Source organism: Arctopsyche grandis, chromosome 1, assembly GCF_051622035.1.
Source record: "Arctopsyche grandis isolate Sample6627 chromosome 1, ASM5162203v2, whole genome shotgun sequence".
Taxonomy (NCBI): Eukaryota; Metazoa; Arthropoda; class Insecta; order Trichoptera; family Hydropsychidae; genus Arctopsyche; species Arctopsyche grandis.
Window position 1 is genome coordinate 18,222,472 of NC_135355.1, and position 27,021 is coordinate 18,249,492.

The window sequence follows — 27,021 nt, forward strand, 5'->3', positions numbered from 1 at the left end:
AATTATTGTGATCAAATTCAGTTATTATATATATGTATATATATATATATATATTTTAATTTTCAAGTGATATTGAAAAAAAAACATTATTTAGTACAAAATTTTTATTTTATTGATTGAATCTACAATGTATATTGTGATGTTATCTATTACATATGATTTGAAATTACTTAATAAAGTATGATACTTGTAAAATATAGAATTTTTCATTGTATTTTCCAGTCCATATTATTCATAGTATACATATGTACATAACCGTTTGTTAACCCGTTGAATGCTGACCAACGCCGATCGGCGTTGTGCCTACAAGTCTGAAATACGCCGATAGGCGTTGTTTTTTAGTATGTAAAAAATAAACAAGAATACTACCCATTAAGCCTTTCCAGGTGGCATTGACAAAAAAGCACTGATCGTGGGTCGTGTAATCCGTAAAGGGCGGATAGGGAGCGTGCTTTTTCCAGGAATCGGGGCGTTTTGGGTCTATTTATAAAGCTAGAGTGCAAAAAAAAAGGTTCAGCGCACCTTTAACAAAGCTCGGCGAACAATTTACAATGCACGCTTTGGGTCTGCTCACTAGTAATACGTGTCAATGTTTATAAAGATTGGGTTTCAGCGGAATTTCTGAATTTATAACCATTTCTCGATGGAAATCTCTAGCTGCCAAGTATTTTAGATTGTGGCTTGGCATTTAGATTGTGAGCACTACATTTTAACCACGATGAAGAAGATGGAACTAGTTTTGGAAAAATACATTCATTAATAGACTTCTTTTGTTTATTTTATATTGTTGCAAGATATATTAGAGTCTAAACATACCTTTACAAAACTCGAAATCTAGGGTTTGCTACAATTTTTGTACCCGCTTTCTATTGGATTTCTAAATAATTCTAGTTAGAAATGTTGGCGAAATTTTCAACTTGACGGGCTTTCCACAGAAAAGACATCAGCACTCGAAGAGTTGAAGAATGGTAATTTTTGCTGAATGCAATTTAATGATAAATAAATGAAAAATGTTGAACTTAATTATAGATAGAGTACCATATTTTACATGTGCTAAACTATATTGAAAAAAAGTATGATTTTACTTATAAATTTGTTAAAACATTACGACAGTTTAGTTGTTACATTAAAACAATAAATCAGATTAATAAAAAGTTGAATGATTATATTTCTATTTTGTTCACAAGGGCAACTAATTCCAATAAAAAAAAATCGGGTGTGACCAACCCATGACTTTATCTATATATTTGAGGAATATAAGAAGGTTACAAAACAAAATTCGATATTGAACTGATGACTATGATAGTGATACAAATTGAGCGCAAATGTATGGAAACTTGCACAAAACAAAAGTTCTACTTCCGGTTGTCAGATTTTGTTCAAATTTTTTTTATTACCAAAAATCACTACCAGTATTATACTCATTAAATATCAAGAAAATAAAAATAATTTTACAGGTCAAAATAAAATAATGAAATATTGTTTTAAAAAAAAATACTACTTCCGGTTAACAAATTCTGACCAAAAGCCTACCAGCTCTAAGTTAGTACATAAAAAATAGAAATATAAATTTTCAGCTTAATACGTTCAGGGGTGTGGACAGAGTAGTGGGCACAACATTTTTGACCTTTCTACGAGGAAAAAATCCCACTTCCGGTTCAATTAATTAAGTGATTTTTTTTTATTTTTACTTAAAATTACTATTTTTATTATACACAATAAATATCAAGAAGCTTAAAACAATTTAAAAGGTCAAAATAAAATAATTGAAAAATAATGAATTATTGTTTTAAAAAAAAATACTACTTCCGGTTTACGAATTCTGACCAAAACCCTACCAGATCTAAGTTAGTACATAAAGGATAGAAATATAAATTTTCAGCTTAATACGTTCAGGGGTGTAGACAGAGTAGTGGGCACAACATTTTTGACCTTTCTACGAGGAAAAAATCCCACTTCCGGTTCAATTAATTAAGTGATTTTTTTTTATTTTTACTTAAAATTACTATTTTTATTATACACAATAAATATCAAGAAGCTTAAAACAATTTAAAAGGTCAAAATAAAATAATGAAATATTGTTTTTAAAAAAAATACTACTTCCGGTTTACGAATTCTGACCAAAACCCTACCAGCTCTAAGTTAGTACATAAAGGATAGAAATATAAATTTTCAGCTTAATACGTTCAGGGGTGTGGACAGAGTAGTGGGCACAACATTTTTGACCTTCCTACGAGAAAAAAAATCCCACTTCCGGTTCATTAAATTAAGTGTTTTTTTTTTTTTTACTTAAAATCACTATTTTTATTATACACAATAAATATCAAGAAGCTTAAAATAATTTAAAAGGTCAAAATAAAACAATGAAAAAATAATGAAAAATTGTTTTAAAAAAAAAAACTACTTCCGGGTTACGAATTCTGACCAAAACCTTACCAGCTCTAAGTTAGTATATAAAGGATAGAAATATAAATTTTCAGCTTAATACGTTCAGGGGTGTGGACAGAGTAGTGGGCACAACATTTTCGACCTTTCTAAGAGAAAAAAATCCCACTTCCGGTTTATAAAATATAATAATTTTTTTTATTTTCATCAAATTGATACAAGAATTATACTTAAATTTTTTTGTGACGAACACACATGATTAAGGGGTCGAAAAAAATAGTGGAAGAAAAATCGAACAAGAGTAAACTGCTACTTCCGGTTGACGGATGCTAACTAAATTTTATAATTAACTTGGTATTAAACTTAAACTTTTAGATATGAAATTTCAGTTCAATAAACCAAAAGGTTTCTGAGAAAAACATAAAAAACTTCGATTCTCTAGAGTAAAAGTACTACTTCCGGTTCAGATAGAAATATTTAAAAAATATGAGGTTAAAAAAATTATTATTTGTATCATATTTAAAAAAAATCAGTCCGATTCAGTTAGTGGTTTGGGAGATAATTGAATTCAAAAACTTAAAAAAAAGAGGACACCTATAAGGCGAGGTACCATTTCCGGTCAACTTAAAAATTTGAAAAAAATTTACGTCATGTCGATAAGAATTTCAGTAACCGATACTAAGTTTCAGTTCGATAGGACTAACGGTGTTAAAAATATCCCCAAAATACACACACACACAGTGGCGGACTGGGACTGAAATCAGTGCATGCCAGGAGTCAAAGGGGGCCCCCCAGGGTTAAAAAAATTTGTCCCCCCCCCCCCCCCCCCATATAACTAAATTTTCTTCTTTCCATCACGCTAAAAATCAAGGGAAAAAATTTTTTTTTTTCAAAAATGGGAATAAACAAATTTAGGTAAAAGAAAAATGGCAAAAGCAAAATAGATCCATAAATTACATTGTATATTTCGTTTTAACCCTTGTCCTAGGTAAATAGAATGCATCATAAAAGAATCAGGGACGTCATTTCAGCTTTTTCTTGGGCTGGCAAAGATTGGTCAAATTTAATTTTTTTTCAAAAAATCTTTTTATATCGGAATAAAAATGGAAAATATTCTTTGAATACACCTTATTGAGTTATAAAATATGGAAAAAATAAGCTTATATTTGAAAAAATATTATGTAAAAAGCGAAAAAAGCGCCGCAGGCGAAAATTTTTTTCCAAAAATCTTCACATGGTCAACAAAAATCGACCATCAAACTGAGTCATTAAAAAACTATCAATTAACTTAATTTCTACCGACTGTCTTTTCACTTTATCTATGTTCATATGTACGTAATAACTAGAGGTAGGATAGTCACAGTGCTATCCATTGTTCGTCAAACCTTTAACAATGCATTTACAACCTTTGAACAATACACGGCCCCCTCAGGCTCCGGTGACTAGTAATAACAATAGATAAAGTTTTGTGATCATGCGAAAATTCGAACTCAGAATCGATCACTGATCACGTTTACATAATATAGAAAAATGTGTGTGGCTCTGTCTGAGTGTGTGTAAAATTTCGTGAACACCCGTTAACCGAAAGTGACAGTTTACTCCTGTTAGCAGTTTACCGGATTTTTCTTCCACTATTTTAATCGACCCTTTAAATATGTCTGTTCTTCACGATTTTATGTATAATTCCTTGTATCAAGTGATGAAAATATAATAAAAAAATCATTAAATTTAATTAACCAAAAGTGGGATTTTTTCCTCTTAAAAAAGTAAAAAAAATTTTTACCACACCCCTGAACGTATCAAGCTGAAAATTTATATTTTTATTCTTTATGTACTAAATTTGATGAGGTTTTGGTCAGAAAGCAATTTTATTAAATAACTAAAACTTGTTTTGGACCGAATTCGTTACACAAGAAGTTTAAATCCATCTCATTCGTTGTTTTGTGAGATAATGGACGTCTGCAAATAAAATAAAAATAAAAGAAATAAAATCATTTGTGATCGAACCGATTCAGTAAAATATTAATTTAAAACATTTCTTGAAAACAAAAAATATACGAACTTTCGGAAAAATAAACGTTACACATCTGTTTTTGAGACAAAATAAAGTAAAGGGGACCTTTCTAACGATTCGCTTCATAGGATGGACAAATTTTACCCAAAGCATACCACTTAAAAACCAAAATATGCTTTGAAATAATATTTTTTTTTTCAAAGCACATTGCAGCGATTATTTTATTAGTTACCCAAAAGTAACATACACAAGAAATAAACGTAGTATTCATAGATCCATAGTATCCCATTAATCATTAAATTCATAATATTTTCTAAATTCACAATATTCCTTAATTTAGGGGGGCGAGTACCCCCTATGCCCCCCCCCCCAAATTACGTCCCTGAAAACGATGCATAATATTTTCAATTAAATGTTAATCGAAAATCGGGATTTTGGGGAAGGGGCCCCTATCCTATATTTCTATATACATGGATGTGTCTAGATTAGGAATAGATTTTATATTCGGAAACTGTTTACAATTGTGTATTTAAATCTTACTATATCGTCGAAGTATAATCAAATGTTATTTCGAAAGTATGAAGTAAATTTAAATAGCTGGTTGATGATGAATCGTCCTAACAAAATTGGTTTAAGCAATTCAGTTTATATTATTCACGGAAATTTGTTTATTACCATTTTTATTTCAGTAGGTAGTTGTTACATAGGTATTGGTATATACATAATATTGACGTTGGAAATGGGCCCGGCAAAAGGGCCCACGCCAATGTTGAAACTTACATTTCGAGCCTAATAAAAAAAGTTAACCAATCCTTGGGCTGTTAAAGCAGGTATTAGTTGTTTTTGTATATCGTAAGAAATTTGTTTTGTTGAAATACACAAACTTTAGGTCCCAAAGTGCAATATCCTATAAATTTTTACACACGTGAAATAGATAAAAAGTTATTTAATTTTACTGAGGGCCCATATTTTCTAACAGAACGTGGGGCCCACATGCCATCGGGCATGTTCGCTTGTATGGCCAGTCCGCCACTGCACACACACACACAGACACACACACACACACACACACACACACACACACACATTTTTTCTAGATCATGAAAACGTGATCAGTGATCGATTCTGAGTTCGAATCAGTCAAAATCTCGAGTTTTCGAAGAAAAATGCGAATTTTCGCATGATCACAAAACTTCATCTATTGTTACTACGTACATAGATAAAGTAATAAAAGCAATATAAAGGAATAGATTTAAGTAATGCTTAGGTGTTTGATAGTGAATGATTAATTTGAATTATAATTTATATAAAAACGGTGTGTTGGTAAATATGTATATAAACTGTATGTATATACATATATGGCAGAACGTGGGGATATAATGGGGATTTCGAAAAAACAAATTTTACGATACCAGGAGCATATGTTGTACGTAGAGATAATATTATAAAATTTAATATCCAATTTGCCATTCCGGAAGAGGTTTTGCAATTTTCTAATACATATGCAATTTTGGAATAGGCTGTGTAAGATTTAATGTAACTATATGTATCTTAAGGTTTTTCGATTTCGAAAAAACAAATTTTAGTATGCCAGGATGTATTATTAATTATTATTATATGATAGATTTCGATTTTGATCGGCGGGGGGGGGGGGGGCTCCACCTCGGTACGCGATCCTCGATTTCTGTTTCAGTTCCGGATCCCGATTGCTGTTTCAGTTCCGGATCCCGATTCCTTTTTCAGTTCTGGATCCTGATTCCTTTTTCATTTCCGGTACTGGATTCCTTATTGTTTCAGTTACGGACTCCATTTTCAGTTCCGGATACCGATCCCTGTTTCAGCTCCGATTCCCGATTTCTGTTTTAGTTCCGATTCTGATTTATTATTACTATACGTATTGTAACTTTATTTTAAATTGTAGGAATCTCGTCGTCGTCATCGTCATCGAAACCTTCGAGAATATTCCGCAACAACAAAATACATCGAGCGGAACAGCGCCAAGCATTCCAGAAAATACTACGCCTCGACAAAAGTGCATTCCTCTTGTACGCATCAACAAACTAAATGCTCGTACAACCACTTCCACCAAGCATTCCAGAAAATTCGACGCCTCGACGAAAGCAAATTCCTTTCGTACGCATCAACAAACTAAATGCTCGTACGACCACTTCCACCAAGCATTCCAGAAAATTCGACGCCTCGACGAAAGCAAATTCCTTTCGTACGCATCAACAAACTAAATGCTCGTACGACCACTTCCACCAAGCATTCCAGAAAATTCGACGCCTCGACGAAAGCAAATTCCTTTCGTACGCATCAATAACCACTTCCACCAAGCATTCCAGAAACCATATAAAAGGAGGTACAACCCAAACAACCCCAGTCGACCCACAGCAGCAAGCGTCGACATACAGCTCCTGACCAGCCACCACTACACTACACGGACTTGGAAGATCAACCAGCCGACCGAGCCAGCAACACACTGCCGTATTCAGAGACTTGCTGAACATAGCCGAATGCCGAGCCAGCGACACTCTACCGTATCCAGAGACTAGCTGAACATAGCTGAATGCCGAGCCAGCGACACTCTACCATATCCAGAGACCGCTGAACGACATACTTTTGCCCACAAATACCATACCTTTGTACAACCATAGGCAAACAATAAAACTTTATAAAATTAGCACAACAGTGTTTCGTTAGGCCGGGATACGGTCAACACATCGCTACCCCGCCTACATTGGTACTACCCCGACGTGATCTACGCAACCCTCTGATCATTCAACAGCGCTGCCAACACATGTACCCCGCCTACATTGGTGACCCCATCTTTGAACTACGCAGCCTTCATAGCAGTCAACAAAGCAGCCCACAGCGCAGTCAACTTCCAACCTCACCATACCTGGTGACCCCCGACTAAGAGCCACGCAGCCTTCAAAGCAGTCAACAAAGCAGCCCACAGCGCAGTCAACTTCCAACCTCACCATACCTGGTGACCCCCGACTAAGAGCCACGCAGCCTTCAAAGCAGTCAACAAAGCAGCCCACATCGCAGCCTACATAGCAGCCCACATCGCAGCCTACATAGCAGCCCACATCGCAGCCTACATAGCAGCCCACATCGCAGCCTACATAGCAGCCCACATCGCAGCCTACATAGCAGCCCACATCGCAGCCTACATAGCAGCCCACATCGCAGCCTACATAGCAGCCCACATCGCAGCCTACATAGCAGCCCACATCGCAGCCTACATAGCAGCCCACATCGCAGCCTACATAGCAGCCCACATCGCAGCCTACATAGCAGCCCACAGCGCAGCCTACAAAGCAGCCAACAAACGCCACGACAAGGCAACAGCCAGAAGCCTTCACGCAACCGCAAGCTTCGAGCAACCACAAGCTTCACGCAACCGCAAGCTTCATGCAACCGCAGACTTCACGCAACCGCAGTCTACAACGCAACCCTCAACGCAGACTTCAAACGCAGTCCGCTACATGTCCCCACAACTAGTGACCATGTCAAACAACTCCGCAGCTTTCGCCACAACAAGACGCAACCCGGAGACAACAACCAAATGGATCCACTACTGTTGATCCGCCAGCACCGCTCATCACACCTTCGATGATTCATCACCTCGATGAGCCCATGCAGGACGCCGCAGCCTGCACAATAGCACCGTCCAGACCGACACAAACCTTCACTACCATTGTAACGACCGAAACAGTAACATGGTGTGACAGTACATATGGACCAGCTACCAACACAACCCGCTGTTGAGTCAACCCACTCCAGCACAACCGGCGAAACAAATCGCCACTGAGCCAACTAGCTCCAACACAACACAGCCGCTGTCGAGACAACTAACTCCAGCACAACCAGCACAACGCCTGCACAACAACATCGTCCAGACCACCAACCTTCACTATCAACGTAGCCTAGACAGAATAAGCAACATGGTAGAAAAGAACAACTCGGACTGGTACGCAAAACGAGACCCGCTGTCGAGACAACCGACTCCAGCACAACCAACGAAGACCAGCACTCAACGCACTTCGTCAACCAACGTTCTTCACGCAAGATCCGCTGTCGAGACAACTAACTCCAGCACAACCAACGAAGACCAGCACTCAACGCACTTCGTCAACCAACGTTCTTCACGCAAGATCCGCTGTCGAGACAACTAACTCCAGCACAACCAACGAAGACCAGCACTCAACGCACTTCGTCAACCAACGTTCTTCACGCAAGATCCGCTGTCGAGACAACTAACTCCAGCACAACCAACGAAGACCAGCACTCAACGCACTTCGTCAAACAACGTTCTTCACGCAAGACCCGCTGCCGAGACAACTAACTCCAGCACAACCAACGAAGACCAGCACTCAACGCACTTCGTCAACCAACGTTCTTCACGCAAGACCCGCTGCCGAGACAACTAACTCCAGCACAACCAGCAAAACAGTCACGCGAATGACTCCACGCAGAACACAGCAGCCTGCACAACAGCACCATCCAAGCCATCACAAACCTTCACTACCAACGCAGCTCGCCCAAAATAAGCAACCTGGTAGAGAACAAGACTTGGACCGGCATGCAACACAAGACCCGCTGTTGAGACAACTTTCTCCAGCACAACCGGACAAACAACGACGCCATCGAGTCAATAGACTCCAACACATCAAGATTCCCACAAAATCACACACATCGCTAACACTCACCGGAGAGCCATGTAGGAATCTCGTCGTCGTCATCGTCATCGAAACCTTCGAGAATATTCCGCAACAACAAAATACATCGAGCGGAACAGCGCCAAGCATTCCAGAAAATACTACGCCTCGACAAAAGTGCATTCCTCTTGTACGCATCAACAAACTAAATGCTCGTACAACCACTTCCACCAAGCATTCCAGAAAATTCGACGCCTCGACGAAAGCAAATTCCTTTCGTACGCATCAACAAACTAAATGCTCGTACGACCACTTCCACCAAGCATTCCAGAAAATTCGACGCCTCGACGAAAGCAAATTCCTTTCGTACGCATCAATAACCACTTCCACCAAGCATTCCAGAAACCATATAAAAGGAGGTACAACCCAAACAACCCCAGTCGACCCACAGCAGCAAGCGTCGACATACAGCTCCTGACCAGCCACCACTACACTACACGGACTTGGAAGATCAACCAGCCGACCGAGCCAGCAACACACTGCCGTATTCAGAGACTTGCTGAACATAGCCGAATGCCGAGCCAGCGACACTCTACCGTATCCAGAGACTAGCTGAACATAGCTGAATGCCGAGCCAGCGACACTCTACCATATCCAGAGACCGCTGAACGAAACACTTTTACCAACAATTAACCATACTTGTGTATACGTGTTACTACCAAATAAATACCACATTCAACATATAGTTGTATTAATACCGAACACAGACGAATCTGTCTACAATACATGGCGGACTGGTGGTGAAGAAGACCTTCACAATAAGACTAGTTCCCATAAAATCATGTATCAATTTGTTTCTGAAACCACCCGTTGAAATTTCAACGGGCACAACACTAGTTACAAATAATTTGATTCGAGTACACGAGTGTCTGAAAGTGTTACCGTAAAAATTGTAACAGAATTGGCGGGAATTAAAAATGAATAAACATCGCGTATGGGGTATGATGCGCATGCGCATGCGCAATATTTAGTGAAAATGACTGAACGGGAAACTGACCGGTACGACTCGATTCGTACACATGTAGAGAGTGTCAGTGGCGAGCCGTGTCTCTGTTGGGGAGGTCGTGTTTGAGTTCGCGTTAGCATTCGTGTTTGTGTTCGCGTTCGTGCTCGCACTCGCGACCCTTTCATCAGACTCGTGACACATGAGTACATGACATCTCATTGACAGATTCCTGTGCGCCCCGCACCCCGCACCCGCACCCGCACCCCGCCATCCACACCCTCACGACTCAGGTAAACAGCTGACACCACCCACCACCCACCACCCACCACCCACCGACTGTCACGAAACAACTGATAAACTTCGCTCTGATCAAAGTTTCACTAAACTGAACTAAACATATTTTATTACAACCATGACTGTGTTGACTTCTTCTTCTGCTTCGCTCTTCCGTTTCGTGCTCCATTGGCTGCAGACCTCCGTTGGCTCAATCAATAACTGCCATTTCTTGTCTCAAAGAAAGTCACGCGCCAAACTGGGAGACCGAAAATTGGTAATTTATTACGCAAAATGTACGAGGTCTCGAGACAGAAGCTGGGGCTGGCGTTGGTAATCAGGCGTTTCTACTGATTTGTGATGATGATGGTAATCACTGAACGGAAACATGTTGACTTCGATCAATTTGTGATGCTGAACTTTTTGATTCTTCTCTGAGGCTGCATCGTCGCGATAGAGTAGATCGACGTGTGGTGGTGTATTATTTGCTTGTCGTGATTGTTTCGGTCAGTCCGATGACAAATTTTGAAACTCTATCTGGTAGTGGACGTTATGGAATTCATAACTGGAAAATCATAATGCGAGAAAGAATATTACAGAAATACAAGAAACCTTAAACATAGAATGAATTCAAGACGATAAACGATATATAATAATAATAATTATTACAAAAACAAAACATATATATACACAAACAACCAAAAATAATAATTATTATTATTATATATCGTTTATCGTCTTGAATTCATTCTATGTTTACAAGGTTTTTGTATTTCGTAATATTCTTTCTCGATTATGATTTTCAAGTTATGAATTCCATAAGTCCTCACCAGATAGAGTTTCAAAATTTGTCATCCGGACTGACCGAAACCAATCACGACAAGCAAATAATACACCACCACCACGTCGATCTACTCTATCGCGACGATGCAGCCTCCAGGAAGAATCAAAAAGTTCAGCATCAAAAAATGATGAAGTCAACCATGTTTCCGTTAGTGCTACCATATCATCACAAATAGTAGAAACGCCTGAATTAAACGCAGCCAGCTTTGTCCTGAGACCTCGTACATTTTGGTAATAAATTACCAATTTTCGGTCTCCCAGTTTGGCGCGTGACTTTCTTTGAGACAAGAAATGGCAGTTTTGATTGAGCCAACGGAGGTTGAGCCAATGGAGACGAAACGGAAGAGGAAGCAGAAGAAGAAGCCAACACAGTCACAACAGAATCACGACTATCAGGACCATTTGAGCAGGCAGATGTAGGAGAAGAGGCAAACATCGACGTCACTGCGACCGTTTCCATAGAAGATTCACTAATACTTGCAGACGTAGTTTTAATATCAGGCTTCAAACATCTAGCAGCTCCCGTACAAACATCAGCAAATGAAACACTTGGGCGCAGCTCTAATGATGAAACAACGTCAGTGGCAGACATAGAAGTAGTATTAGTATTAGATTTTATATTCTTAATGCTCATTCCCCAATCTTTAAATCTACCAAAATGAACACCAGCAGGCCAAGAACCAGCAGAAAATAACAGGCCAATTATTATATACGTATGTATGTATGTATGTACATACATATGGGAGAAACCACAACAAGTAGTGTTTTTTTACATACCCCCTTAACGTTTGATTTTATATTGTGGCGGCGAATTTTATCCATTAATATATATATATCAATGTGTAGGAATATTTACATTTACTAGTCACTAGAAATGTTTCAATTTAAACGTTTTTTTATAATAAATTTCAACAGGGGCGTCATTTCAGTTTTTCGCAGGGGAGGGGGGGGAATTTTTGACCAGTAAGGTAATGCCTTTATAGGGGGGGGGGGTGTATTATATTAAAAAAATGAGTGTTTATGAATTTTAACTGTTTCTATTAATCATTTTTAATTTATATATTTTTATCAATAAAATTAGTAGTAAAATAATTTTAAACGATATTATCTATCGATAAGCAGTTATTTATTTGAGTTTCATAGTTAAAATAGCATTAATAAGAACTTTGTGTATCCACAACGGAACTTGGGTACATTACATATAAATATATTGTGATCTTTCTCCCACCCATGTACACATGTACGTATACATATGTACATATGTACATGTACATATGTAGGTATTATAAGTTCTTAAATATGTATTTTGTGAGAATAAAATACCATTTAATTCTTTTTCTTAGTGAATTTAATCTCACCTGATTAAATTTGAACTAGGTTATAAATTAAACATCATATATTTTCATCTGGTTTGCGTATTTTTATATTATAAAATGAACTTTCATAACGGAACATTAACAGGAAACATCTTTCGATTCGACATCTTATGTTTATTTTGAACTTTTTCCTCTGTGCCGATACCGTTTTAATCTCTTTTGATCACGTAGAAAGTATGCTGTAAGAAATTCTTAACATAACATTCATCCTCTTTTCGTGTATAAGAATCAAATGTCTGATCGAGCGTTAAAACAATATTATTTTTTTCAATTTGTGGGAATACATATAATATATTTATTCAGCAATGAATGGCGTGAAGTAGATCTATAACACGAAGTCTATTAGAGTGCACGCGATCAAGTCTATTATAATGCGAAATATTTAATCCGATCGTTATATGTATATTCAAATGCATAATTATATGACATTCATCATTATAATAATTGATTCCAGGAATGTTCGTGGAAAAAAATACGTGGGAAAAATTTACAGCTGAGAAGAATAGTTCATATATGTACATATGTATGTATGCATGTATGTACGTATCAGTGGCGTAACGTGAACGCCCCCCCCCCATATTATTTTCTTTTCAGCAAAATAATTTTTCAAAATACATACCTTTTTACGTAGAAAAATCTGTTCTTCTGGACTTCGCATTGGCATTGAGCACTAATAACATCGACGTTTTTTGATAGTAAGAGCTTTGATACAAAGTTGAGAGGCTGAAGAATGTTATCAAAAAGCACGAGTAGGAGAATAAATTCAATGATTTAGTTTTTATATACAATGATCAAACACGTTTCGGGAGTTAGTTTAATTATAATCCATCGCGATCCGATTCCAGAGCGTGTTCAAAATCAACTGAAGAAAAGTCTGAACGAACACAATGATTTTATGAGTAAAGTTGTAAAATTGACATATTTTGGTCGCGTTCTATGATTTATTAATGGAAAGACGTTATACTTATGTTGAAAAAAAGGTCGACCCATTATAAAACCGACATGCTTTTGACGTTTATGACGGTCTGTAATGAAATAATTTTGGTCGGAGATTTCAATTCTATTCTCGAAAATAAATAAATAGTTTAAAATTTTTTTGGTTTTCACGCCTCATTTAATTTTGTGTTATTGTTTTAACACTAAAAATATATATATATATATATGTACAAGAGTATGAGAGAATTCTCAGATATATGTACGTAACATAAAACGAGATGCGAATAGGTTGAAAAATAAAGAAGTGTTTAAAAAATTGTCACAAAAAAATTTACAGAAAAAGTTAAAAAATCAGTGAAAAAGACGCGCCGCTTTGCGGCGCCCCCCCGCATTGCGGGATCTGCGGGCGCGGTAGGTACGCCACTGGTACGTATGTATGTATGTATGATTTGATTTTGCATACTGTTAACTCAATAGTTTCACATTTAGTAAAATATGTACATATTCATTTTCACTCGGATAATTTCACGACTTGTTACACATGGTTAGGTATTTATCCATATTTGTAGTATCATTGATGTCTTATCAGTGGTTGAGGTATTCATACGTACATACATATATGTACTACATATATACGCCAGTTAACTCTCGGTCGTAAATCATGTGTGGGGCTTTTCCCAAGACTGACTGACAATAAATCTATATTACATATATTTTTACAATCCGATATTATCTTATTCTATTTTAACAACAAACATTTTCAATGTCATTATTTACTCATTTAATTATAAAACACTGTAATCACATATTAAAGATATTCGATCATGTCCCCCTTCGAAAAATTAAATGATGACTTTTTAGCATTTATTTTATTACATATTGTAAATATGTACTGATGTATACATATATACATATATCGTAATTGTGCAAACTACTATATTTTAATTTATGATATCTTCTCGAATCTCTTGACAAACAAACTTGTTTTCATATTCTATGACAGGGTTGTCCAACCTTAAGGCAGCATCAAAAAATGACTCGAATGAAAAATAACCAAACAAATTAACCCAAGGAAGCTCTTAACCAATTTTATTTTCAAAATAACTACGGGGACATGAAAAAAGTGACGATTTTATAGAAATAACCTATTGCCAGCGCGGCACGCTTTCTATGGGGACTTTTGGGCGAAACGGTGACTTTTAATTCTCGTTATTCATCCCAAAATAATCTTAAATAACCGATTTAAACAGAAATTAATTATTATTATAAAAAAAATAATAATTTGAAAATCGAAACTATTCTCAAAAAAATGAAAAAAACCCATTTTTTTCGAAATTTTCGTCGAGACAAATCTATTGGATAGAGGCACAGGACATTGTTTAAAATCAATGATTTTTTTTTTGTTAAACGTTTCCTTGATACGAAAAAAGTTTTCCACTAGGTCCATCGAAGAAAATCCAAAATTGGCATTTTCTGCTCCGGCCAAATATACTCATTATATTAAATGATTAAGAATAAAAAGTCACAAAATAGAAACCATGAAAGCTTATTTAAGTGTTTATTGAAATATTCCGCCGAGAAGAATTCCGAGGCCCTGGGAAATATGCGAAAAATATATCAGAACTATTAGAAAAATACCCACATGTTGGTTGCTATATTTTTTAAATAATTGAATATGAAATTATAATATAACAGTAGGGCCCCTCGAGTAGTCCGTCCATGCTACTTGCACCACCCCCTATGATTATTTTTTTATTCATAATTTTCGTATACGTCCATTAAGTAAATTATCAAAATTACCGTTTTCTCATTTAATACGAGCATAATGCACTTATATCACATAAAATATGCACCTGAGATTTATTTATAATTACTTACGATTCAATCTAGGTTAACTATTCCACAATTTTTTTTCATTTACCGGTAAATACCGGCATCCCGGTAGTATGGAGAATCATTTAGCGTTTACCGGATGAAATATGACGGTAAATTGCAATCCCTATTTCGGAACCTACCCAGGGCTAAACATTTTTTCTCTAGTTGTTTGTTCATATGAATATAAAGTTTGATTTTATTAAGGCCTGTCACTAGTCTATAATTACATACTATTTAAAGAACATCACCAGCATAAATTCTAGCGTCAATAATTTGATCGGTCATCATCGCCATACAGGATTGCCAGACGTCCTTTTCGAGCGGGACTGTCCCGAGTTCAATAGACAAATCCCGAGTCCCGCATTGCTTCCGAAAATCCCGACTTAACCAAATTTGGATATGTACAAAAATTTAAGTAAATAGAAATGGGTTGACTTCAAAAGTAACAAATTTCAATCCATTAAAGTCTGTTCCATAAACCAAACATGAAAATCAAATTTTCTTCAATTAAATAATTAACAGTATATTTGCAATTTTGACCTCCTATACCAAGATATTATAAACATTTTTTTACTGAAGCAAACGAGAAAAAAACAATGTATGAGAAATGGATAATATTTCTTAAAGATCATTCCGTTTACAATAATTCGTATAAAATTGTGGCCCACACCTCAATTCTACATTTCATTGCAATTTGCGAAAGAATATCTAATCTAATGAGTGCAACCTGGAGAAAGGAGAGATATTATTATTAATGTAATTGTAATGACTTAAAAAAATTTTACCAAGCAAAGTTGGCGAACATATTTTGAATGAAACTAAAATCTAGGAAAAAAACTTTTAATGAAACTGTTATGATTTTATACATTTTTGCATTTAAACCAAAATGTAATCCCTGTAAATTGTATCCGATATATTTTAATAACTGTGATTCTCGTGGATTATTAAGTGTCTTTTTTATATATTCTCATCTACATATTAGATATTTAAAGTTTGGACCATTGTGGCATTACAAGAATTCCAAATGCGCCACAATGGTCAAAAATATAACAGAAAAGAAACAAAATAACAACTGCAGAAATTACATATATGTATATATATATACTTATTCACATATGTAGGTACATTATAATTTCATTAAAAATATTTATTTCGTAATTTCTTCATTTAATTCTTAAACTTCTTTTGTTTTGATCGTTCGAAATAGTGAATGTCGCCATCTGTGATTTTGAAAATCTGGCAACCCTGTCTCCATACCTCGTTTCTATTGTTTTATTATTTTAGTACCCTAATTATTAGAGGCCTGCAAATTTCAAAAATATATCACAGGACCTATTCAAGTACACGTTCGGCAGTGGAAATACAGTTAAAGTTCACGTTCACAGTCATTAGCACCTTCAACTGGGTCGATCATGGTGTGCGTTCGTTCTGTCGATTCGCCAACATCACGCCACGTTTCTATCGCAATGCGAACATCGCGAAACGAAAAAGGCACGCGAACCAGAGACAATACCAAAAAAAGAAGAGCGTACAATTCGCATAAGCGTTCGATTTCGAAGTGACGCGGCGGCCGGTTTTCGAAGCGCCGAAAAGTGTCAATCGGGTCACCGGTGAAACTCTTGCACTCGACACATCGTTTATTGTCGTTTCGCGACGGCCATTCGTTACTTGCACTCGCCATTCTCGAAATTAAGGATACGCCAGACTCGAAATAACAAGGCCAAAGTCCCGTTAAATGCGAATTCGCCGACGTGATGACGGTCGCTCCCTTTCGATTTCGCCTCCCACTGAATGCCTCATCACGTCTTCGATAGTTGAACAAATTACTGATTAGTCAGATCATATTGTTTCTTCTTATTGACAGCATTGTTTCAGTATATACTGTAGATTTAGAGTTATAATATCCAACAGTATAGTTCGGTTATTCAAGTATGTTGCTAGCAAAAGTAACTCCACTTTTAAAAATCTCAAATGGCTTTTCTCACTTTGCTGTTCCTCTATGTGTGAGCCCGTTTCCAGATATGTATATGTATGTATATGTAAATTTACTCAAAGAGGTATGGAAAGTTGTACAAACGGAGTACGTGGTTGAGAAGTATGACAAGGGTAGTTGATATAGTGGAGAGATTGGATAGATTAAATTGGTAATGGGCGGGTCACGTGGCTAGAAGAATGAACAAAACAAGTGCTGGAATGGTACCTGAGTGAATAGAGAAAGATGGGTGGATGACATTAGAAAAGAATGTATGGGATGAGATGGATGAGAGACGCTCATCAGAGCGTTGATGGGCGCAAAACAGAGACGAATGGAAGCGTGTTGGAGACTAGAGAGGTCTTCATCCAGTAGTGGATGGTGAATGGTTGTAAATGATGATGATGATGATGATGATGATATAAATACAGCTGTAATTTCATCAACCAATGCGATGAATGCACAGGTAGCGCACGTACATATGTATACAAAATTAAATATCAAAATCAAAATTATTATTATTATAGTAAAATTAAAATAAAATCAATTAGAAATCAAATTTAATGAGCGACTTTTAAAAAATAATTTTCAGAGAATCTTCGATTTTTTTTCGATCTTCGTTAGTCAAATCATTATTAGTCGAAGACTGCTTCGGTGGTCACACAGCGCTCCCCCAAGAGTCACTCGAATCACTATAACAGAACATCTGGCAGCCGAAAAGTCCATCAAACTAACGATAACTCGAGTGCCAAATATTCCGCATTCGCGGTTTTCATAGCAAAAATTGTCTTTGTGACCATCACAATGTGACTAATAATCCAATTACCTCGAGGACTTCCTACCTGTATATGATTGTTGATGATCTAATTTTAGCTCAATCTCGAAAGTGTATTGTTTATAAGTTTATAAATTGTGTATACATATTCTGTTTTAACTTTCGATATTTAATTTATTTTTAATATAATAATTATAATTTTAATTTTGATATTTGAATTTAATTTTAATATAATAATAATAGTTTTAATTTTGATATTTAATTTAATTAACTATCCCAACTAATTTTCCCTTCGTTGGCTTAATTTGTACGCACCATTAGACAATTATTATATACGATACTATTCAATTGGTAAACCTTAACTTTATTTCGAATACTCTTAACTTTAAATAAATACTTTTCACGTGGTACACTTTAACTTTATTTCCAATACTGATACATCAAATATCATGCACTCAAATTTTGAAAATTTTGATATAGTATCTTGAACTTTTAATTGAATAGTTTTCAGTTGGCAATTGAATGTTTGAGATATTTTTGAAGAAATATGATATAATTTTGTTTCAAAATGAGTTGGCAAGAGTTTCATCTGTTGTGATATATTTCAATTGCTTCCTTTTCACTTTCCGAATAATAATTATTGGTTAATCGAAGAAGATTTTTCTATGATACAATATGTATTAATATATTCGCTTACCAGGTCACTTACATATATATATATATGTAATACAAAGTAACGTTCGGTAATATTTTATTAGAAATATAACGTTGCCAGTAAAAAAAATCGTGTAATTTTGAAATGAAAATAAATATATTTCAGTGTTAATATATTTTTTCATGTGTAATATGTTTGTTGAATGTTGGAATAATTTATTTAATGTTGAATATATTTAATTAAAGTTCAATAATTTGATTTTCGTGCGATATATTAGTTATGAGTGTAAATTATTAATATATTATGAAAGTGAAAATGGTTATAATTAGTGTTCAATTAATTAGCACCCACATGTGAAGTGCGCCCATGAAAATCGTTAATTTATAATTACACTTTTTATACTTAAATACATATTGATTGTTCAAATTGCCCTCAAATCACCGCAATGTTTAATTTCAACTTGTCAGGCTCATTCGAATGTTTTTTCCATCACTTTTATTATAATTTCAAATCTTAATACTTCTTCTTGAATCTTCTTCCCTAATGAGAAGGAAGATAGATATGAGAGAAACACTGCGTTTTTTCTGCATACATTGGGTATTGGTGAATAAATATGGATAATGAAATTATAAATATAGTAGATATATACAAGTACATACATATAATTAGGGGTCTTGGATTATGCACATATGTATACGTACATATGTATATGTACATATGTACTTCAGAAGCCATACTGATTCTCCGTGAGAGTTATATTCAAGGTAAGCTGCCTTGTCCTAAATGAAAACATTCGACACGTGAAAACATAGAGCAATATACCGGAACACATTTTCGAGGTCACCCATATAGGGTAAGTCAATACGTAAGCGTTCATATACATATGTATATGCAGGTATAATACAAATTTCTTTTCCAAGAACTGGGTGTCATTACGGAGATGTTCTTTTCGTGTTTTAATCTTTCCGGTTCACTTCTATTCGATCCGATCAGTCATCATAATAAATGCCCGGAGGGGTCACTTTCGAAAACGCGCCATTGTATCATCGTGACGTAACGATTTACATCCCCATTTCGCCGAAACTCGCCCAATATCTACCATACTCCAATCCCCTTTCACCTGAATTATTAAAATGAAACAATGTGCCTTTTTTAATTAATCTTGTACGTATGTATGTACATATGTCACTTGTAATCTCGTTACCGGCAAGCGCTACTATACGTGAACGTGTTTTTTACGAGGTTTTCGCACAGTTCATGACGATTTTCTAGTGCGAAAGCGGCTTTACGTAACCCCATTAGCATTGATTTAAAATTATTTATTTATATAATGATGCTGCACCCGTTGTAAATAGTGCAATCGAATCGGATGCGTGACCGTTGCATTCATAAAACGCTACAAGAGAGAGTGGTCGCAAGTGAATTGTTGGTAAGAAATGCATGCATATTTGAAAAAATATTAATTTTTATATTGCACATTGGATTAAGTGCGTAAATACTTTCATTAGATTTTTTTTCAACGGCTGTAAAAACGTTTGTAATTAATACATTTTTAAAATGCAATGCAAATTGTATTCACATGTATTATTTCAAATACCTACATATTATATGTAGAGTAAGTTGTTAGTCACTATGCTTTGAGACAATGGATTTTAAACAAGAAAAGTGTTAAATGTAAAGAAATAATTTATTTCTGTAATCCATTATATGCAAACAATACCTGAATATGGTAATCTGGTTTAAATTTCTCATATTTTAATGCAGCCGAGTATTTTAGAATGATTCTTGCCTCACAAACCAACGTTCTGAAGTGGATTCAGTATTTTTATCTATAAACAAGGCGACTAAAGATAAGAAAGATCATTTTTTTCTTATAATGAAGTTATTGTATGCCCCCGTTTACCATGTGAATGAGTTTGTAGGAAACCTAATATTGTTTTAATGTTTGGGTGAAGCATGCATTAGTATATTATATAAAAAGAACAACAATTTATTAGCATGCTGAAGGCAAACTAAAATATACCGCCGTGGAAAGAAATAAGTATATATCATCATCATCATGATCATCTACAGCCACTCATCATTCACTGCTGGATGAAGGCCTCTCCAACACGCTTCCACGCTGTTTTGCGCAACTCTCGTCTATCTCACCCCACACATTTTCCTAATTTCGTCTATCCATCTTCCTGCGGTTTTCCTTTTACCCTTTTGCCTTCTCTCGGGTACCATTCTAGCACTTATTTTGTCCACCTTTCGTCCATTATTCTAGCCACTTTACTCTATCCACTATGTACACTACCTTTGTCTTACTTCTCACCCACGTGTTCCGCTTTCCGTCTTTCCTTGTTATGCCGAGCATACAGCGTTCCATTCATGCATTTGACTTTGCGTAGAATCTTGGCGTTCAATATCCAAGTTTCACATCCATACGTCATCACTGGCAAAACACATTGATCGGAGATCTTCTTCTTCCGGCTGTGGCATTTTTGATTTAAAAACAACATTCATTCGTCCAAATGAACTCCACCCTAATTTCATACGTCTCTTTATTTCTTCTTCTTTACTACAGGATATGTCTATTATTGGCCTAAATATTTATTTATTTATTTTGTTGGGAAAATTAACAGTTTATTAAATTACATAAATTGATAAAAGAACATTATTATTTTAAGAAAAACCATTAATAATATCGCATAAATATAATCAATCATTTAATACTTCTACTATTTTACCATCTAATGAAATGCTACCAGGCATGAAATAACTATTGAACATTCGAAATAAGTATATATGTATGTACATACATATGTACGTATATAAACAACAAACATACGTCAAAATTGTTTGATATTCAAATTATATTATGTAGACTTTGTATGACAAATAAATAATAATAGCACACACATACATACATATGCATATCCGAGAAAAAAATAATAGCTATGATAGCTTAAAATTATGTTTTATAATGTAAATTAAATTTAATATTGATAATGATAGTATAAAATTTATTTATAAAAAAATAATTATTGTATTCATATATTGCAAACATATTTCATTGAATTGATGTATGTAAAATTTATGTATACATACATACAATGGAACAATACTGGTAATTTTACTAAACAAAAAAAGTTATCAAAAAACAAACATATTTTATAAATCTGAACGAAAGCTATGCTGAATTCAAAATACAAACTTGAGATTTTAATTCGATTTAATTAATCATCAAATAATTCTCATGCTGTAAATTAGTACAGTTATTTTCTATGTGCATACTCATTTACGGTGAAAGTTTTTGGCGTTCAACTATGATGAATGCTTATTTGGGAAGACATTCACGAGAAATGTTCAAAACGTATCCGGGGTATAAATTTACGATGTCGGCTCATTAGCTCGAAAATATCAAAATATGTATTAACCAACTTTATTTATATAAAAGTTTAAAAGTAAATATTTTCTTTTTAGCTTTAGTTTTTGCTGAAATTCTTTCAGTACATGTATGTATGTACGTACATACATATGTGCATATATATGGTGTTATTTTTATTTTATTTATGTAACATAACTGATCTACGATAGCTTAAAGTTACATAACACCCATCGATTTCACCCATAGTATAATCAACACGTCTTATGAATGTTCTTGCAATATATGTACATACATAAATAAGAGCCGATAAGAATTTCTTAATGTATGCAGACACAGTTCAAATACAAATATCCTAATTGTATTCGAATTCAATATTATTACTACATGAATAGAAATGTCTACCTTGCTTTCGGGCTAATTTTCGGATCTCCAGGTCATTCATAAATTATAACTAGAGGTAGGATAGTCACAGTGCTATACATTGTTCGGCAAACCTTTAACAATGCATTTACAACCTTTGAACAATACACGGCCCTCTCAGGCTCCGGTGACTAATTATAACAAGATATACACATGTACAGGGCCGATGCGAAGGGGGGGGGGGGGTAGGCCGTTGTTAATTTCCAGGGACTGGACTACTCGAGCAGATCCGGATCTGGACTACCCGGACATCCGACTGACCAATATTGATATTTTATATTATTCTACATAAAAATACATGTATTTATTTAATGCTAAATATTCATTATTTTTCGATCCACGTATTCGTTGTGTCCATGTGGAATCGTACCTGTTATATCATACATACTTTCTTATTCAATTATTTAAAAAATATCAACCAACACAAATAGGTATAGATAAAAAAAAATATACATTGTATCGATCAGAATTTCAGAAACCGATACTAAGTTTCAGTTCCATAATGTGTTCAGTTCCATAACTAATGGTATTCAAAAAATCCCCAAAATACACAGACACACATACTAACAGACTGACAGACACACACACACATAATTTTTACATAAAAACGGGATCAGTGATCGATTCTGAGTTCGAATCAATCAAAATCTCGAGTTCGAATTTTCGCATGATCACAAAACTTCATCCATTGTTACTATGTATGTACATATGTACATACATAGATAAAGTAAAAATCATTGATTTTAAACAGCCGGCCTTACACCCAATGGCGCCCTCGGGTAATCTAAAATTTTGCATGGCTTTTGGCGCTCTAATTTTAAGCGATAAAGCGCCTTTGACGCATCAAGCGGCGCCGCCCGACCCAGCCCCCCCCCCCCCCTAAATCCGGCACTGATTTTAAACGATGTCTTGTGCCTCTAATAAATAAATAGGTTCATCTCGACAAAAATTTCGAAAAAGCAGGCTTTTTTCATATATCTCTTTTTCAAGAATAAATGCTATTTTTTTATTATTTAAAAAAAAACACTTAATATTCACCTATTGATTAGTTTATTTTGGTTGATTATGATAAGTTTTGACTGATTAACGACAGTTCAAAGTCGCGCATCGCTCGCAATGGATGTTTGTATGGGAAGCGCTATTTTCAGAAAATCGTCTTTTTTATAATCCCGTGATTATTTTGAAAATAAAAGTCGTTGAGAGCTTCTTTAATCATATACCACTAATGTGATAACCAAAAATTATGAGTTTTATGAAATGTAATGTGCCAAAATGACCTGTTTTGACGTGAAACATGCCATTTTGCATCAAAATAGATTTCCATTAGATCCATCGATGAAAGTCCAAAATCACAGTTTTTCGCTCCTAATGTGCAATTTTGAATTCGTATGTGAATATTACCTATGTATGTAGTACCTACGAACGTTTGCCTGTCTTGAATTAGCTTAAATGTGGTTTTTGTAGCATAATCTTCACGAAAAAGTTTTAACATATACATACATATAACATTAAGGTACGACTTGGAAGAAGAGTTACGTGACGGAGATTTGAAATTAGAAAGAGATAACACGCGTAGTTTATTTTTTTTCACAACCAATTCAAAATATCCATATTGTTATTGTATAATACAATAATATATATTAAAACTATGTAATACATACATATTATAAATATTTATCGCAGCATTGCTACATAGCTGATTTTACAATGAGTAAATCAATGGTTAGTCTATTTTTAGAAATAGGTATTCACATGTACTTACATATACATACATATGATATATTATGTATAATTTTATTGCTTTATGGTCGATGCGTACATTATTAATTTTTATTATTTGCTTCTGATAAGAATCTTTGGTTTTATGCACGTAGAAAATTATAATAATAAGACTTGGACAACATATTCAAGTGGAACACACAAACAAAAATGCATTAAATCATTTGCGATTCGCTTTTATTATTTAATATTGAACTAGCTTTTGATTTCATTAAATTGTATTGAATATTTTTTGCTTTCACGGGTATTTCTTGGTTTTTCGTGTGGGAATTTGATGATGGAATGTATAAAAACATCAAATGTGTTATAAATTTACATACATTAAATACATTAGTGAACTTAAAGCACAGGTAGGTACAGTCTTAATCCTCATAAAAAATCTTTCATCTGCTCACTCTACTTTTCCAAGTAAGTGTATATTACATTTGATTAGTTCCCGGTCGTATGTTTAACGCAGTTATGTTCATTGTTTGTAATTCTCGCAATTTGAATATTCACTTCTTGACGGTCAATTTGACTCTGATTTAACGCTTGATCAATACTTCGTGACGTGGTATGTATGTACATAGTTTAATTAAAATATGTAGAATTTGGGAAGAAAATATGTACACACTTTCAAAACTATAATGTTGAAAGGACTCCTGATCGACATCTAAAGACAAAGTTTAGTAAGTTTGTCAAATTAGCGAAAATATACCTACATACATACATATGTACAGTCACGGTTTCGGAAACCGGAACACCATAGAAAAATGTGATTTTGCGTGAAATTTCAGTGATCTTAAATAAAATAAACACCCAAAGTCATTAAAATGGTAGATTATATCATATTGCTTTATTTTAACGACAATCGTTAAGAAAATAAACAACAACAAAAAAGGTAAGGAGAATTTTAGTCCGAGCCGGTTTTTATGACAAACGCAGTCTCCACAGTTGAATGAAATTTTAAATGAAAAAACACAGTTGAGCGTAAACTTTTTATTTTATTAGTCACATGGTATTATTTACAAATTATAAAAACTTAATTAATATTTTGTTGCGGCTCCTTTTAATTTTATGACGGCTTTTATACTGTTAGGCATAGAATCTATTAAGTTTCTTAAAATGTCGATGGGGAAGTCTTCATACCATACTTTTTCAATGGTCTCTTTTAATGATTGATGGCTAGACACATTTGTTTTACAAATCCTATATTTAATAGCCATCCATAAATTTTCAATTGGGTTTAAATCGGTACTATTCCCAAGCCATGTTAATGTTTTTACACCGAATTCCTGAAAATAAACCCGAGCCTAAAAAAAAATATTTAAGTTTTTTGATCTAAATATTATTAATTACATTCAATATCGTTAAATAAAATTAATACTCACTAATTTAGCTCGATGACAAGGGGCAGAGTCATCTTGGAATATGACATCATCAGAATTTGAAAGATGGTTTTATATATATATATATATATATATATATATATATATATATATATATATATATATATATATATATATATATATATATATATATACAGCAGCAGTCACATAAAACGGAACGCTTAAGCGAAACATGTTTTTGCGTGAAATTTCGGTAATCTTATATAAAACCAAAACTGAAAGTCATTTAAATGATAGGTTGTACCATAGTGCATTCGTGTAACACCAAACGTGAAAAAAAAAGGTGATAAAAATGAGTTGGGGAGAAATTTAATGGAGGGCAGATTTTACGACCGTGCGTCGACTTCACGGTTAAATGAAATTTGAAATGAAAATAGCACTATACATATACATTTTTAATTTTATTACAGTCACATATTATTATTTACAACTTATAAAAAAGAAATTAATATTTTGTAGCGGCTCCTTTCGATTTTATAACTTCTTTTATTCGGTTTGGCATAGAATCTACTAAAGTTTTTAAATTTTCGATTGGGAGGTCTTCGTACCATATCTTTTCTATTATTTCTTTCAACGATTTAAGAGTAGTAACATTGTTCTTACTTATCCTGTACTCGATACACATCCATAAATTTTCGATTGGATTTAAATCGGGACTATTTCCAGGCCATGGTAGTGTCTTTACACCCATTTCTTGTAAATAGTTCCGAACCTAAAAAAAAGTAAAAAAAAAAGTCAGATTTTTGATTAAAATTTTATAATTTATATTCAATGCTATCAAATAAAATGAATACTCATCAATTTAGCTCGATGACAATGGGCAGAGTCATCTTGAAAAATTATATCATCGGAATATGAAAGGTGGTTTTCCATCGATGGGACAAAGCTTTCTTCTAAAATTTTTTTATATTTTTTTCCATCGATGGCACCTTGTAGAAACTCCAATTGTCCAATGTTATGGTACGAAAAGCATCCCCAGACCATTTGACTTGGAGGATGCTTAACAGTTTTAAGGGTACAATTTTCATTATACCTTTCGCCAACTTTCCTTCGGACATACGGAAAACCATCAGGACTATAGAGGTTAAACTTTGATTCGTCGGAAAGTATCACTCGTTGCCAATCTGATGGACTCCAATTTTCATGTGCTTACGCCCATTCCAATCGATTGTTTTTCATTCTCTTGGTTAGTAGTGGTTTTTTTGCAGCTTTCCGAAAGTACAGTCCAGCTTCTCTGAGTCGCCTTCTTACTGTTGAGTCGCTGATTTCCATGGAAAATTGTGA

General features: G+C 34.6%; 2 protein-coding genes and 1 long non-coding RNA gene across 3 annotated transcripts in view; 1 reads left to right on the plus strand and 2 right to left on the minus strand.

The window, feature by feature from the left end:
* Positions 1-27,021, minus strand: part of LOC143912339 (uncharacterized) — a 976,232-nt gene that overhangs the window by 194,915 nt on the left and 754,296 nt on the right. The gene's annotated exons all lie outside the window — the stretch shown is intronic.
* Positions 93-10,464, minus strand: LOC143912362 (uncharacterized). Its single transcript, XR_013260631.1, has 3 exons — positions 10,124-10,464; positions 817-978; positions 93-733 (listed from the first exon to the last, which is right to left on the minus strand). It is a non-coding gene; the product is annotated as an uncharacterized LOC143912362 (long non-coding RNA).
* LOC143912073 (sphingomyelin phosphodiesterase) overlaps positions 10,160-27,021 on the plus strand; it is a 40,494-nt gene continuing 23,632 nt past the window's right edge. Inside the window, exon 1 of the mRNA XM_077431245.1 lies at positions 10,160-10,362. The gene's annotated coding sequence lies outside the window, so the exon portion shown is untranslated. The remainder of the gene's footprint in view (positions 10,363-27,021) is intronic.